Source organism: Galeopterus variegatus, unplaced genomic scaffold (genome assembly GCF_000696425.1).
Source record: "Galeopterus variegatus unplaced genomic scaffold, G_variegatus-3.0.2 Scaffold1049, whole genome shotgun sequence".
Lineage (NCBI taxonomy): Eukaryota > Metazoa > Chordata > Mammalia > Dermoptera > Cynocephalidae > Galeopterus > Galeopterus variegatus.
The window spans coordinates 57,756-60,295 of NW_007727160.1; the positions used below are offsets into that span (position 1 = coordinate 57,756).

The 2,540-nt window shown below is 36.0% G+C and overlaps 1 protein-coding gene across 2 annotated transcripts in view; it reads left to right on the top strand.

Annotated features, from left to right (window-relative positions):
- Positions 1-2,540, top strand: part of CPB2 (carboxypeptidase B2 (plasma)) — a 54,246-nt gene that overhangs the window by 15,071 nt on the left and 36,635 nt on the right. The gene's annotated exons all lie outside the window — the stretch shown is intronic.

A 2,540-nucleotide genomic window follows, 5' to 3' on the forward strand; every position in this document is an offset into this window, starting at 1 on the left:
CGCTGGGAGCGCAGCAGCGCTCCCGCCGTGGGTTCGGATCCTATATAGGGATGGCCGGTGAGCTCACAGCGCTCACTGGCTGAGCATGGTGTGGCTGGTCTCAAAAAGGACAAAGAAAAAAAAAAGAAAATCAACATCCGAAAATCAATTTCATTTCTATGTCTCAGCAACAAAGAGATAAGAAATGGAGTATTAAAAGTTACCATTTACAAAAGAAAAGGCAAATTTGTTAGAACAAACATAATTTTAAAATGTGCGACATATTTACAGATAAAATTATAAAACATTTTTGAAGGCTATAAACAAGTCTTAAATAGATAAATTTACTGTATTTGCTGATAAGAAGATTCAGAATCATGAGTGTTTCAGTTTTCCTCAAATTATTAATCTACAGATTCAATATAATTCTAATAAAAATCCAAATTTTTTTTCATGGAACAAGACAAGCCGATTTTTAAATTTTATGTGGAAAAACAAAGGATCAAACCAAGAGGTTTTTAAAAGAACTGGACAGAGGAAAGGGAAAGCAGGAGCTTGTTTTATAAGATATTAAGGTTCGCTGTGAAGCTGCAATTACTGAGATGAGTGGTATTGGCTCAAGGATAGACAAATAAACCAATAGAGTATAATAGAGATCCCAGAAATAGACCACACTGTATGAGTGAGGGTAATCCTTGATTATGCTTACCATAACTACTAAATCCTGAGATAGCTTTACTGAGCACAATAAAGGGTTAAACTGAGTGATTTAGAAACAGCAGAAATTTGTTTCTCACAATTCTGGAGACTGGAAAGTCCAAGATCAAGGTGTGGGCACATTCCATGTCTGGGGAGGGCCCGCTTCCTCATAGGGAGGGCCTTCTTGCTGTGTCCTCACATGGTGAAAGGGGTCTCTCTGTGGTCTCTTTTATAAGGGCAGTAATCCCATTCATTAGGGCTCCACCTTCATGACCTAATCACCTCCCAAAGGCCCCACCTCCTAATACCATCACCTGGGGGGTGGAGATTTCAACGTACGGGTTTTGGGAGGACCCATAGCAATTTCTCACTCATATCACCAATTGATGAAGGTCACAGGACTCTCCCTGGTGCTCTTCTCCATCTTGGACATCTGGGCTGTTTCCATTATGCAACTCCACACCTTGGAGCTCTTTGCTTCCAACCCCAGGAGGAGAGAGATCACATGCACATGAAGACACACCTGCTCCTAACTGCTTTCCGCTCACATTCCCATTGACAAGAACTCAGACACAGATTCTCAACACAACCACACAGAAGGCTGGGAGACGCAGTTTTTCCATGGGCCCAGGAATAGGAGACAATGTGATGAACCAGCACTTCTCTGCCAAACAGTATGGAAACTTGATATATGATAAAATTGACATACCAGGTCCCTAGAGAAAGTATCAATGATTAATAAATAATGCTAAGGAGAAAAAAAAAAAAAAAAAAAAAAAAGAGGAAGGAACTCAATTCCTTCTTTACACTGCACACAAATAATTTTCAAATGAATTAAAAATTCAAATGAGAAAGACAAAAGAAATGTAGAAGAATATCTTCATATCCCAGGGATTAAGAAAGAGTTCTTTAACAACATACAGAAAAGCAAATACCTGGAATAAAATGACGGATAAAAATAATAAAGAAAGAAAAAAGACAAATTACTAAGTGGTAGATGTTTGCAATACATATAACTGATAAGGAATTAGTATCTAGATTATAGAAAAAAATTATACTAGTCAATTATTGCAAAAATACAAATTCATAGAAAGAAATGGGCAAATTACCTGAAAGAGATGACACGTAAGAGAAAATATGAATAGCCAATAATCAAATAGAAATAACTACTTCATTAGTAAGTCAAAAAATTAAAGTTAAAATCGCAAGATCCTATTTTACAATGATTTGATAGGAAAAGTTAAAAAGTAAGATTGCATCAGGTGTTGGCAAGGAGGAGCAGCAACAGGAAATCTTTTCCACTACTGCTAAAAATATAAATTGATGCAAAAAGCTCTAGGACTAATTTGACACTATCCTGTCAAATTAAAATTGTACATACCCCATGAAATAGCAATTCCACTTGTAGGGAAATTTTTGCAAGTGTGAACTATGGCTAGATTCTTCAACACAAATAATAATCTTGAAGATATAATGTTAGGTGAAAAAACAATATTCAGAAAAATACATATAGTGTACCTTTTGTATAAAGTTAAATCAAGCATATTTAAGTGTATTGTTTAAGAATCCGCATCCACACGTGCAAGAGTCCACGCATGTATTTAAGAATCCATACTACAAAGAAAAGCAAGAGAATGAGCAAAAGTGACTATTTAGGGGAGTGGATATCTTTGAGGAAGTGGTAAGGGAATAGGGCAAAATGGATTTTCACACAAGGAGCTTCAAGGATGCCAATAAAGTTAAAATTTTTAAGTGGAGTGATAGGTCCTGAAGCATTCATCTTATTATGTAAAAAGCTAGTGTTGGCCTAAATATTTTCTTATGCATCAAATACTTAAGTTTTAAAATTAAAACACACACAC